The sequence below is a fragment of the Manis pentadactyla genome, chromosome 3 (genome assembly GCF_030020395.1).
Source record: "Manis pentadactyla isolate mManPen7 chromosome 3, mManPen7.hap1, whole genome shotgun sequence".
NCBI lineage: Eukaryota > Metazoa > Chordata > Mammalia > Pholidota > Manidae > Manis > Manis pentadactyla.
Window position 1 is genome coordinate 139,120,992 of NC_080021.1, and position 13,996 is coordinate 139,134,987.

General features: G+C 41.3%; 1 pseudogene; it reads right to left on the reverse strand.

Annotated features, from left to right (window-relative positions):
• Positions 1-5,694: 5,694 nt before the first annotated feature.
• Positions 5,695-13,996, reverse strand: part of LOC118931896 (nucleophosmin-like) — a 39,126-nt pseudogene continuing 30,824 nt past the window's right edge.

Here is a 13,996-nt window from a genome sequence, read left to right on the forward strand (position 1 = left end):
CGGGTTGGAAAGTTAATACAGGCAGAGTTCCTGGGGAGACTAGGATCCCGGTTGCTTGTGGAAAGCAGGGATCCATATCTGGCTGCTCTGGGACAAAAACTTATACCTGTGTGACTGGCCCACTGGTTCAGGCAGTGGAGACAGGCACAGCAGCTGGGAGGAGGGGAAAAGCTCTTTCCTCCCCCCAGACAGCAGTATCGCTCCCCTGCAACCCCTGGCATTGCTTCAGGGGCTCAGAAGCTCCAGAATAGAGCTTCTGGACACTAAAGGGGGCCATATACAAACATGAAATGCCAAAGGAACCTTGTCCAGAGTAAAATTGTTAATACAACTCCCAAGAAAGATTTAAATGATATGGACCTCATGACTCTTCCTGAAAGGGAGTTCAAAATAAAAATAATCAACATCCTAATGGAGGTACGGAAAGACATCCAAGAACTCAGGAATGAATTCAGGTCAGAGATCCAATAGTTAAAGAACACGATGGATGGTATTAAAAGCAGGTTGGATACGGTGGAGGAGACGATAAATGAAATAGAAACTAGAGAAGAGGAATACAAAGAAGCTGAGGCACAGAGAGAAAAAAGGATCTCTAAAAATGAAAGAATATTGAGAGAACTGTGTGACCAACCCAAGCGGAACAATATTCGCATTATAGGGATACCAGAAGAAGAAGAGAGAGAAAAAGGGATAGAAAGTGTCTTTGAGGAGGTAGTTGCTGAAAACTTCCCCAATCTGGGGAAGGAGATAGTCTCTCAGGCCATGGAGATCCACAGATCCCCCTACACAAGGGACCCAAGGAAGACAACACCAAGACATATAGTAATTAAAATGGCAAAGATCAAGGATAAGGACAGACTGTTAAAAGCAGCCAGAGGCAGAAATAAGATCACATAAAAAGGAAAGCCCATCAGACTAACATCAGACTTCTCAGCAGAAACCTTACAGCCCAGAAGGGAGTGGCATGATGTTTTTAATACCATGAAGCAGAAGGGCCTGGAACCAAGATTACTTTATCTGGTGAGATTATCATTTAAATTTGAAAGAGGGATTAAACAATAACCAGATAAGCAAAAGCTGAGAGAGTTTACCTCCCACAAACCATCTCTGCAGTCTATTTTGGAGGGACTGCTATAGATGGAAGTGTTCCTAGGGTTGGATAGCTGTCACCAGAGGTAGTAAAATCATGGCAGGGAGGGTAGAGCAGCATATTGCGAGGCAAATGCAAAATTAAATTGACTATCCCCAAAGCCAATCAAGGGATACAGGAAAAGTATAGAATCTGATACCTAATATATAAAGAATGAAGGAGGAAGAAAAAGGAGAAATAGAAAAGAACCCTTAGATTGTGTTTGTAACAGCATACTAAGTAAGTTAAGTTAGACTCTTAGATAGTAAGGAAAGTAACCTGGAACCTTTGGTAACCACGAATCTAAAGCCTGAAATGGCAATAAGTACATACCTATAGATAATCACCCTAAATGTAAATGGACTGAATGCACCAATCAAAAGGCATAGAGTCACTGAATGGATAAAAAAACAATACCCATCTTTATGCTGCTTACAAGAGACTCACCTCAAACCCAAAGACATGCACAAACTAAAAGTCAAGGGATGGAAAAAGATATTTCATGCAAACAATAGGGAGAAAAAAGCAGGAGTTGCAGTACTAGTATCAGACAAAATAGACTTCAAAACAAAGAAAGTAACAAGAGATAAAGAAGGACATTACATAATGATAAAGAGCTCAGTCCAACAAGAGGATATAACCATTCTAAATATATAAGCACTCAACACAGGAGCACCAGCATATGTGAAACAAATACTAACAGAACTAAAGGGGGAAATAGACTGCAATGCATTCATTTTAGGAGACTTCAACACACCATTCACTCCAAAGGACAGATCTACCAGACAGAAAATAAGTAAGGACACAGAGGCACTGAACAACACAATAGAACAGATGGACCTAATAGACCTCTATAGAGCTCTACACCAAAAAGCAACTGGATACACATTCTTCTCAAGTGCACATGGAACATTCTCCAGAATAGACCACATACTAGGCCACAAAAAGAGCCTCAGTAAATTCAAAAAGATTGAAATTCTACCAACCAACTTTTCAGACCACAAAGGTATAAAACTAGAAATAAATTGTATGAAGAAAGCAAAAAGGCTCACAAACACATGGAGGCTTAACAACACGCTTCTAAATAGTCAATGGATCAATGACCAAATTAAAATGGAGATCCAGCAATATATGGAAATAAATGACAACAACAACACAAAGCCCCAACTTCTGTGGGACGCAGCAAAAGCAGTCTTAAGAGGAAAGTATATAGCAATCCAGGCATATTTAAAGAAGGAAGAACAAACCCAAATGAATAGTCTAACATCACAGTTATCAAAATTGGAAAAATAAGAACAAATGAGGCCTAAAGTCAGCAGAAGGAGGGACATAATAAAGATCAGAGAAGAAATAAACAAAATTGAAAAGAATAAAACAAAAGAAAAAATCAATGAAACCAAGAGCTGGTTCTTTGAGAAAATAAACAAAATAGATAAGCCTCTAGCCAGACTTATTAAGAGAAAAAGAGAATCAATACACATCAACAGAATCAGAAATGAGAAAGGAAACATCATGACAGACCCCACAGTAATACAAAGAATTATTAGAGACTACTATGAAAACCTATATGCTAAGAAGCTGGAAAACCTAGAAGAAATGGACAACTTCCTAGAAAAATACAACCTTCCAAGACTGACCAAGGAAGAAACACAAAATCTAAACAAACCAATTACCAGCAAAGAAATTGAAGTGGTAATCCAAAAACTACCCAAGAAAAAAACCCCTGGGCCAGATGGATTTACCTCAGAATTTTATCAGACATACAGAGAAGATATAATACCTATTCTCCTTAAAGTTTTCCAAAAAATAGAAGAGGAGGGAATACTCCCAAACTCATCTATGAAGCCAACATCACCCTAATACCAAAACCAGGCAAAGACCCCACCAAAAAAAAATTACAGACCAATATCCATGATGAACGTAGATGCAAAAATACTCAATAAAATATTAGCAAACCGAACTCAAAAATATATCAAAAGGATCATACACCACAACCAAGTGGGATTTATCTCAGGGATGCAACGATGGTACAACATTCGAAAATCCATCAACATCATCATCCACCACATCAATAAAAAGAAAGACAAAAACCACGTGATCATCTCCATAGATGCTGAAAAAGCATTCAACAAAATTCAACATCCATTCATGATAAAAACTCTCAGCAAAATGGGTGTAGAGGGCAAGTACCTCAACATAATAAAGGCCATATATGATAAACCCACTGCCAACATCATACTGAACAGCGAGAAGCTGAAAGCGTTTCCTCTGAGATTGGGAATAAGACAGGGATGCCCACTCTCCCCACTGTTATTTAACATAGTACTGGAGGTCCTAGCCATGGCAATTGGACAAAACAAAGAAATACAAGGAATCCAGATTGGTAAAGAAGAAGTCAAACTGTCACTATTTGCAGATGACATGATATTGTACATAAAATGCCCTAAAGACTCCATTCCAAAAGTACTAGAACTGATATCAGAATTCAGCAAAGTTGCAGGATACAAAATTCATACTCAGAAATCTGTGGCTTTCCTACACACTAACAATGAGCCAATAGAAAGAGAAATCACGAAAACAATTCCATTCACAATTGCATCAAAACGAATAAAATACCTAGGAATAAACCTAACCAAAGAAGTGAAAGACCTATACCCTGAAAACTATAAGACACTCTTAAGAGAAGTTAAAGAGGACACTAACAAATGGAAACTCATCCCATGCTCTTGGCTAGGAAGAGTTAATATCGTCAAAATGGCCATCCTGCCCAAAGCAATATACAGATTTGATGCAATCCCTATCAAATTACCAACAACATTCTTCAATGAACTGGAACAAATAGTTCAAAAATTCATATAGAAACACCAAAGACCCCGAATAGCCAAAGCAATCCTGAGAAAGAAGAATAAAGTGGCGGGGATCTCACTCCCCAACTTCAAGCTCTACTACAAAGCCATAGTAATCAAGACAATTTGGTACTGGCACAAGAACAGAGCCTCAGACCAGTGGAACAGATTAGAGACTCCAGACATTAACCCAGACATATATGGTCAATTAATATTCGATAAAAGAGCCATGGACATACAATGGGGAAATGACAGTCTTTTCAACAGATGGTGCTGACAGAACTGGACAGCTACATGCAAGAGAATGAAACTGGATCACTGTCTAACCCCATACACAAAAGTAAACTCAAAATGTATCAAAGACCTGAATGTAAGTCATGAAACCATAAAACTCTTAGAAAAAAACATAGGGGAAAATCTCTTGGATGTGAACATTAGTGACTTCTTCATGAATGTATCTCCCCGGGCAAGGAAAACAAAAGCAAAAATGAACAAGTGGGACTATATCAAGCTGAAAAGCTTCTGTATAGCAAAGGACACCATCAATAGAACAAAAAGGTACCCTACAGTATGGGAGAATATTTTCGTAAATGACAGATCCGATAAAGGCTTGACATCCAAAATATATAAAGAACTGATGCTCCTCAACAAACAAAAAGCAAATAATCCAATTAAAAAATGGGCTGAGGAATTGAACAGACAGTTCTCCAAAGAAGAAATTCAGATGGCCAACAGACACATGAAAAAATGCTCCACATCGCTAGTTATCAGAGAAATGCAAATTAAAACCACAATGAGATATCACCTCACACCAGTAAGGATGGCCACCATCCAAAAGACAAACAACAACAAATGTTGGCGAGTTTGTGGAGAAAGGGGAACCCTCCTACACTGCTGGTGGGAATGTAAATTAGTTCAACCATTGTGGAAAGCAATATGGAGGTTCCTCAAAATGCTCAGAATAGACTTACCATTTGACCCAGGAATTCCACTTCTAGGAATTTACCCTAAGGATGCAGCACTCCAGTTTGAAAAAGACAGATGCACCCCTACGTTTATCGCAGCACTATTTACAATAGCCAAGAAATGGAAGCAACCTAAGTGTCCAACAGTAGATGAATGGATAAAGAAGATGTGGTACATATACACAATGGAATATTATTCAGCCAAAAGAAGAAAGCAAATCCTACCATTTGCAACAACATGGATGGAGCTAGAGGGTATTATGCTCAGTGAAATAAGCCAAGTGGAGAAACAGAAATACCAAATGATTTCACTCATCTGTGGAGTATAAGAACAAAAGAAAAACTGAAGGAACAAAACAGCAGCAGAATCACAGAACCCAAGAATGGACTAACAGTTACCAAAGGGAAAGAGACTGGAGAGAATGGGAGGGTAGGGAGGGATAAGGGCAGGGAAGAAGAAAGGCGGTATTATGATTAGCATGTATAATGTGGGGGGTGGGGGAAAGGGGAGGGCTTTGCAACACAGAGAAGACAAGTAGTGATTCTACAACATCTTACTATACTGATGGACAGTGACTGTAATGGGGTTTGTGTGGGGGACTTGTAGGGGAGAGCCTAGTAAACATAATGTTCTTCAAAAAAATAAAAATAAAAAAAGAAATAAAGAAAAGAAAAAGAAATGAAATCAGATGGAGAATTTTAATAAATGGTTCAAGCTATTTTCTTAAAGAGATTTCCTCTATGGGCAGAGATCTTAAATTGCCTCCTGGTCAGCCACATGAGAGCAGTTCTTGATAAAATTGATGAATTTAGCTCCCACTCTGGACAGAGAATCACCTGTTTTTATGCTTGCTTACATTTTTGCTTTAATGTCTTCTATGGGACAAGGTCCACTTGATGTGTTAAGAGTTTTTGTCTGTTTGGTGAAGGGTTCTTGATCTTTTGATCTTGGTGGTGGTGGTTATGAGTCTTTTCCATTCTGGTTTGATTCTTGTGCCTTTTTGGCTGGAGTATCTTATACAGATTCCTTTACTGGAGTTGTTATTCTTCTCCTTCTCCATCATCTTTAGCAGCAAGCTTAACTTTTGTCTGTGGAACCTCCCCACCACTTCCAGGGGCAGAATGCTTTCCAGATATTCTCATGAGTTTCACCTCTTCTCTTCATCTTCTGACTCTGCATCTTCCTCCACATCAACTAAATGCTATCCAGGAACATGCAGGGGCCCTGAACCACCCTTCAACTACAAGCCACAGGTGGTGTTATTTCAAAGCTCCCAAGGGGAACCATTGGCTTTACAGACATTTTCAAAGTTACCAGTGTTACTTTCACTGGACTTTCTGCATACTGCACTGCTTCCGCCTCACCAATGTGTGATTTGTCCTTTGCACCAACCCTGAACTCTTCCTTAAAATAACTGGTGATCATTTTCTACCTTAAAATTATAATCTGTGTCAGCCTCAGTTTATAACTGGAGCCTCAGGGGGCTCAAGTCCAACTCCATCAAGTTGTTTGTGGGATGGTGGCACTCAGGTGGGAGACAAGGTGGACGGAAATAAATGACTACTGTTCTGGAGAACAGTTGTGCATGATGGAATCGCACCAGAGTTTTTACTGATTTTTAATGGCTTTGTGTATGTTAAGTATACTCACCCTTTGTTGGTTTTTCCATGTTGTCAACATTTTTCTCTCTGTTGGTTTTCAAGTTTGTTGTTGTACTTTTCTATGATAGTGATTTTTCATGCTGTTACTGTTTTATTCTTTAACTGAATTGCTTTTCTATTTCAGGCAGGCAAATCTGTTACTGCTGTGGTTTCTGTCATTGGTGTCATACTTAGAAAGACCACCCTATCCTTAGATTATAGGATACCTGTCCATATTTTGTTATAGTCCTTTTATCATTTCATCTTAAATCTGCAGTTATTTTGGTGAAAGGTCTTATTTCAGGATTCAACTTCAAGTTATTACATTCTAACTTAAGTTTGTAAAAGAGCCATTAGCATGGTTATTGACCAATACTGCTATGTTTCTATAGTGAACACATCTGTATGCCTCATGTTTTACACCTGTTAACATTATCCATGCCTCGGTCTGACCTCCCTGCCCCCTGTGCCCCATGCTGTGAGTATCACCGTTTAATTGCTTAAAAGTCAGGATAGGCTTTGGCCATCCTCCTGGCCTGGAAGGAGTAAGAAGACCGTCACTCTAATGCTGGCTGGCACACTCAAATTTCTTTTTTTTGGCTTCTCAAACACTTAAAATTATGGTCTTGTTTTGTCTTCCTTGAGGCTTTTGAGAATAGCACAATATTTCAGTCATTGGTCAGAGAATCCCTATTTTGTGAGAAATTTGGCTCTCCTGGGGGATGACGATGAGGAGGGAGTGGCTCACCTTCCTTGTGGGACTGTTAAGACTTAGCCTCTATTCCAAGCACTCCCAGCTGGCCAGATCTCAGAGGCCCAGACACCTCTGAGCGCAAACAGTGCTTCTTCCGTGTTGCCCATCTCTGAATGCCACCAGCTGCAGAACAGATTGTTTCCTACTTTAGAGTTAAACTTTGTCTCTTCTTCTTCTTTCTTTTGCAGAGCCCCAAATGCGAGAAGACATTCCAGCTGTAGGATCAGAGGACTCTTCCTACAGTATAAAAACACATGCAGCTGTACCAGATTGAAAAATATACAAAAGAGGGCACAACCTATTTATTCATGTTTTTGAGGTTCCTAAACTTTCATCTTATAAAATGTTGTCATCAGTACAGTACATTTGCAGGTAGGTGACCCAGGTGAGGGGAAGTGGGTGGGTAGAGAGAGGCATGAGGATTTCCAGACATTTGGGAAGTGCTTCCACTTACATTTTGTATTTGTGTTTAAAATTTTAAGAGTGTCTCACAGGCAATTAGCAAAGTAACTGATTAAGTTAACCGTATCAGTAATGAGGTTGCCTGGGCTTTGGGCTAGCAGACAGCTCACTGGTCATTCGGTATTTAATTGGTTGCCTGATAGATGGTGAAAACATTGTGCACTGAGTATCATTTTAGCAAGTTTTATAGTACATCAACCTTACCATATTATATCCACACATTATTAAAATTAAGAAGTGGTATATTGAATTGTTTTCCTTATTCACACAAAACAGATGGTCTTTACTTAAGTACAATAAATTAGGGTTGGATGTGTTGAGTGAAGTGAATACTCTGACTATTTTAGAAGGATAAATGTAGTAACTGTCCTGCTCTGGCTTTATTTGAAAACCATAAATGATATTTTTAATGCACTTTGATGTTCTTCAAATGCCTGGTTGGAGTTCAAGGATTATAAAATCAGATTCTTGAGTAGAGGGATGCAAAAGTACTATGAATTTTGCTTCCCCCATCCCATCCATATGTTGAAGTCCTAACTACCAGTGTGATTGTATTTGGAGATGGAGCTTTTACGAGATAATTGAGGTTAAATGAGATATTAAGGTCGGGTCCTAGCTTGATAGGATGGGTGGCCTTACAAGAAGAGGAAAGAGATTTCTCTCTCTTTGTCCCCATGCACACACGCAGAAGAAAGGCCATATGAGAAGGTAACCAACCACAACCCAAGGCAGAGCTGTCACCAGACACCAGCTGGGTTGACACCTCGCTCTGGAAATTCTAGCTTTCAGCAAATAAATTGTGTTGCTTAAGCCATGCGGTCATGGCAGTCCCAGCAGACAGAGAAAGGAAGGAGATGGAGTGTGAAATAGAGCTCTGAAAGGGACCTGCAGAAGCTGGAGACAGAAAGCAGAGAGCATGTCTTGTGAATGACCCTTTACAGCTGGAGCTTGGTGCACCCAGCATGGTTCAGGGAAGGAGGACCTGCCTGGAAGCAAGAGTCTGGATTTACCTCTCAGCATGGCCAGTAGCTTCAGTCTCAGGTTCCTCGCCTGTAAAATGAGGTGACTGGGTTAGCTCTTCTTTAGGTCCTTTCTAGCACTTTAAAAAGTCCAAGGGGTGTTGTATTTTAATTATTAGAATATTCCAGTGGACCTCAGATGCTTAGGGATTCTCTTCCGAGTGGATTCTGGGATCCTTTTCCAGGTGTGTGATACTACCCAACAGGAAGATATTGTTTCATGCCTCAACCTCAAAGTTAATTTTGAGATGGGAAACAGCAAGGTTGGGAAATATCCTTCCACCTCCACACCTCTGAATTAGGAGTCTTCTTAATACAGATTATCAAGTAGTGAGATTTCTGGGCATCAGCGTGTGTGACTTTTGGCAATTGGGTAATCAAAACATACTTCTGTGTCTGTACTGTCCCTTCACAATCACTCGGTGAGGCTCTCCAAGGATTAAGGCGGTCACTGGCCTTTCTCCAAAATGGGAAGTTGAACACTTTGCAAAAGAGAGCTGATTGCCAATAAAATTTATTGACATGCTGCAAATATTCTAATACATCACACCCACACCCACACAAATACACGCATATACTCATCACTGTGGGGTAAGGTCATGGTCCCACAGAATTTTTTTTATCACCTCATAGGCCAATGTGGGCACTTCCAACACTATTCATGAGTCACCAGGTTGTTGGTGGGGAGGATCTGGGCTCTTTCCAGGTCCATATGGAGTGTTATGTTACATCTGCAGGGCCACGTTCTCCACTGGGATTTGCACACCAGATACACTGACTTCCTGTCCAAAGAAGGCCAGTAATACCTCTCTCCCCGCTATAGGTGGCTTTGTGTGAAACCTCCTGGAGGGTGAGGAGAACCTGTAATTTAGTTCTGGGGGGAAGTCTGGGGTTTTCTTGTTCCCCAAGACACCACTGTATCGGGTCAGGGAAGGACAGTTTCAGGGAAGGGGGCTTGAGGGAATGTCATATGAAAGAGAATGGAGCCCATAAGAAAGTACGGCATTTCAGAAAAGTTGGCCAGGGCTTAAGGTGTGGCCCTGGGGAGAATTTTCTTCCTTCATCAGGGGTGGATAGACACATACCTCTATTGTGTTTAAATACAGTAAATAGAGCCTGGAGAATGGGAAGTCCAATTAAATTAGCTAATGTGGGTATAAGCTTTGCACTGAATCAGTGCATATTTTCACATATGTGATCTCACTGATTCTTGGAACAATTCTTGGATTGGGTTCCATCTGTATTTACCCCAAATTTATTTATTATTTTGGTCCCATCTACTATTTGAGAATGAAAAAATAGGAATCAGGCAGATTAAATGACTGGCCTGCATGACAAAGCTCATATGAGGCAGATTGGGGCCTTATATCCATGGCTTCTGATCCCTAAAATTTTGCTCTTACAGGGAATAGAATAAAGTGGAGTTCAGTGGGTGGAGCTGGAGGGAAGACTTATACTCTATCCAACCTGTTTTTCTCCTCTCTCCTCTGACCACCTTGGAGGGTCACTAAGTAAAGGTCCTGCCCAGATTCTAGGCTATAAGATGCCTCCACCTCACAAATGCCAGTCTCACCCCCACAAAACACAGCCTCTCCCAAGTCCCTGTTTCCTTTGGTTGTGTCACATGATTTAAACATGAAGGTGGGAGCAGATAAATCCTAGGGACACAGGGACTGAGAGAAACATTAAGAAAGTAAGAGCATCTTCTTGAGGAAAAACTTGACCTTTTCAAAATGGAGACTCTTTATCAGGTGAGTCTCTCTGCCAATTCTTCTCCTTCTTTACAATTTTCCATTTACCATTTTCCTGAGTCCTCTGGTGATAGGGTTCTGGGCTGTGAGAGCAGGTTCCCAGGCGGCCTCTTCCTCTGTCAGTGGCCTGGCTAAAATGCCCCATGCTTAGGGAGCACCTGTCAGGGTTGTTTCAGATGGGAGGTTATTTAGAATAAAGGAAAGAGGTCTCTCCCACAGCTTCTCTCTCCAATTTGATCATATTCCCAGTACAGGCTGCAAATCTGGGGTATGTCCTAGTCAGGACTCTCCTCTTCACGGCTTGACCTCCACTGTGCAGAGTACGGTCTCCTCCCAAACCGCTGCCTAACCCAGTATCACGTCTTGGAGAAGGAGGACCCTGAAATAGATACCATTAAATGGAGATGGCAAAGTTCAGTGATTCATCAAATATTTATGGCCCAGAAAAGCTCAATATCGTTTTGGTATTATTTCAATCATAGTATTATTTGGTTTCATTTTGTTTAGATAATACAATATTAATCATCGATTGTTTAGGGGCTGGTTGATTAAATGGGCTACTTGTCTTTCTTCCAGTCAATCCTTGCCCAACAAATATTTATTGAACACTTATTTTTGTGCTGGATATCATGTTAGGCATGGAGAATGCTATGCAAAGGCAAAGTGTAAAGTCAGACAGAGATCCTGCTTGCAAGGATTTACTGTTAAACAACTGATCTCGCTAAGATGCCTAATTACAACTAGAGATTGTGATAAAGGGAAGGTGTTTCTGTGGCAGTGTTAAACAAGGCATCTTGTACTCCTGAGCTGAGTCAGGTAGGAGTCCTCTGAGTTGAGAAGCCAGGACTGTGTTCCCTGAGTGAAGGGGAGATACTTGCCAGGAGTCAAATAGCAAAAGGTGGGGGCAAAAAAGAGCATTCCAGCCAGAGGAGAGTCCTTCCAATGACCTTGTAGAGAGAGGGATGGGACGCTTTCTTAGAAACGAGGGTCAAGGATAGTGAAACTCCAAGGATGGCTAACATAAGCTGAGGCTGGAGAAAAGGTTGGAAATAAAGCCCAAAAGGCCTTTTAGCCATGTAAAATATTAATACCATAATCACAGGTCATATGGAGAGCCACTGGAGGCTTTTAAGCAGAAGTGTGTGTGTGTGTGTGTGTGTGTGTGTGTAAATGATTAGATTTGTATTTGGAAAGGAAACTGGCTACAGTAAGGATCTTACAGAGATAGGGAGATGAGCAAGGAGCCTGCCCCAGTCACTCCAATGAGGGACAGTGGTATCCAGAACTAAGAGTTAAGATGGCAATTGGTGGTTGGACGTTTGGGCAGTGGATTGGATATAGACATGAAGAGGGGGAACCGTGTTGAGGATAAATCTCAGATTTCTGATCTATACATTTGGAAGGATGGAAGCATCATTTCCTCTGATGAGGACACTTGAAGAAACTCCAGGTGAGAGGGGGTTTCAAGAGTTCAGTGTCTGTCTTTCCATTAGTGATCAGCTACAAAGAACAGAAAGCCCTACTGGAGTGATGAAATAGTTAGGGGTGTGTGTGATTCACAAGACAGGGTGTCCAAGGCTAAGCAGTCGGGTCCTGTAAGGCAGCTCAACAATTCATGGATGGACAGGCTCTTCAGCTTTCTGGTCTACTTACTTTGGTGTGGAACTCCTTATCATATTGCTTACCTCCTTATCATTCAATATGGCTGCTGTGACTCTGCCCTCATACCTGCATTCCGAGTAGGAAACTGAATGAAGGGTCAAGAGATGAAGGGCTTTATCCTAGAAAAGATTTTCCCTTTTAGTTGAGAAGGTATCACTCCCCAGGAACTTTGTCTATATCACACTGGCCTGAACTAAGTTTTGTGGCCATTTCTAGCTAAATGGAAGCTTGAAAATCCAGAGTTTTAGCTTTCTAGCCTACGAGGTAAAGGAAGGTCAAGGAGAGGGACCATGTGAATAGCTTTTAGGACTAGCATATGTCTAGCACAGTCACGTGGAGTTCGAGGTGCTTTGTGTCATCCAAATAGAGCTTTCAAGGAGAGACAGAGATACTTTGGCCCAGAGCTGTTCTCCTTTTCTTCCTCCTGAGGGGGAAGAGGTGATTTGGAGACAGTTAAAAAACATGGCAGTTAAGGAATATATCCCAAGTGCTCTCCATCTCCTCAAAACAAAAGGAAGGCAGAAAAGCTTTGGCTAAGAAACTTGATCATCCAAAAGGGTGATTCCTTAATATGAACAACTGGATCATTGGAGGTAGGTGACTAAAGGGACTTTAAACTAGGATCCAATAATTCTGTGTGGGTCATGCTTGGAAAATGTCACAGAATGGGCTTCCTGACCTTGCACTGACCCAGCCAGCCTCTTTGATGGTGCATGAATCTGTAGCATTACCTCTTATCATGTGGCCACTCTGGACCACATTATAAACTTTAATGCACCAGTGATAATGATAGTAATAACCTTATTGCTTTATCAGCCAAATTGCATTCTTCTCCATTCATTCTTTCTTTGAGAAGAGATGATGAGAGCAAGGGTGGTGCCATTTCATAGGAGATTGTCACTGAGATGACAGTTAAGGAGAGAGCTGAAGAAAATGATGGAGGATGCCGTAAGGACCTGGGTTGAGAGCAATTCAGACAGAGGCAGAGTCCTGCAGTTCAGGATCTTAGGCAGCACCAAGATGGGCTAAGCAGTTTAACTATGCACAGGGAGAGTTTATAGGGGAGGATACCAGGAGAGAAATAGAATATTGCCATCAGATTCTTTATTTGAGAAGTTTTTAGTGAACTATGAAAACAGAACACAAGAAAAATAAAACATGGGACTTCTTCTTTGCATTGCCACATTTGAGTCCTGTGCCCTGCAAACCATCTCTCCCTACTGAGCAGGCTTCTAGAACTGCATCTGTCTCAGAAAGGATAAGTTGGGTGTAGGTAACAGAAATTTTGACTAACATTTGCTTTACATAAATGAAGTCTAGAGGTAGGAGGTTCTGGGGTTGGTTTAGCAACTCAACAACCTTTCTGTCATGGGGGATAAGTTATCAACAATAACTCCAAGCATCACCCACTGGTGACCCAAACAGGAAGGAAGGTGAAGGCCAAAGAAAGGGAGAAGCCCTTTACTTGTCCAGTTCTCTGTTTATCCAGGAGGAAGAGAGTGCCTCAGCACATTTCTGCTTATATCTCATGGGCTGGCACCCAGTCAGCTGCCTCCTCTACAGATGATCAGCAATGGGAATGAATGGTCACGCTTGGTTGTGCCAAGCTTGGCTCAGCCAGTGGGGGGGCTGTGGGAGGGGCTTAGCTACTCCAAGCTTGTTGTGGTCAAACCAAATGGGCTTCTATTGACTACAGAGGGAGGAAAACTTTCTATGGGATAGGTGACCAGGAGCATTTGTCCCACCAGCATATCTGTGAATCCTCTC